The sequence below is a fragment of the Tasmannia lanceolata genome, unplaced genomic scaffold, assembly GCF_043159265.1.
Source record: "Tasmannia lanceolata isolate RefF3 unplaced genomic scaffold, GAP_Taslan_0.1 ptg000015l, whole genome shotgun sequence".
Classification (NCBI taxonomy): Eukaryota; Viridiplantae; Streptophyta; class Magnoliopsida; order Canellales; family Winteraceae; genus Tasmannia; species Tasmannia lanceolata.
In genome coordinates, this window is record NW_027518692.1 from 30,773,965 (window position 1) to 30,774,361 (window position 397).

Sequence of the window (397 nt, forward strand, 5' to 3'; positions counted from 1 at the left end):
TAGCTTGGTTAGCTGTTGTAGTCAACAAGGAGGTGACAAGGGTGGGATATGTGTAGACTTGTCTAGAGAAGATTAGGGGAATTTTGGTAGTGTGTTTGGTTAGATGTCAAAGGATGTGGAGAATGAAGGGGTGTCATTAACAGAATAAATAGTAGAAGAGAGAGAAAGAGGGAAAAAAGTAGTGATTACACATGACAAGACATATTCTACTCTTCTCCCCTCTAAAATCCACCAAAAACAAGGTTTTGCATTGGAAAAGTAAGAGAGGGGACAATCCCACCACATAGGCGTCACCGAAGCAAAAAGCTAATAATTATGTCTCTTCCATGTCTAGTAGTCCAATGAAATTTGAGCTAAAAATTGACAACCAAACAACATTTGGTATTTCATATTCCTA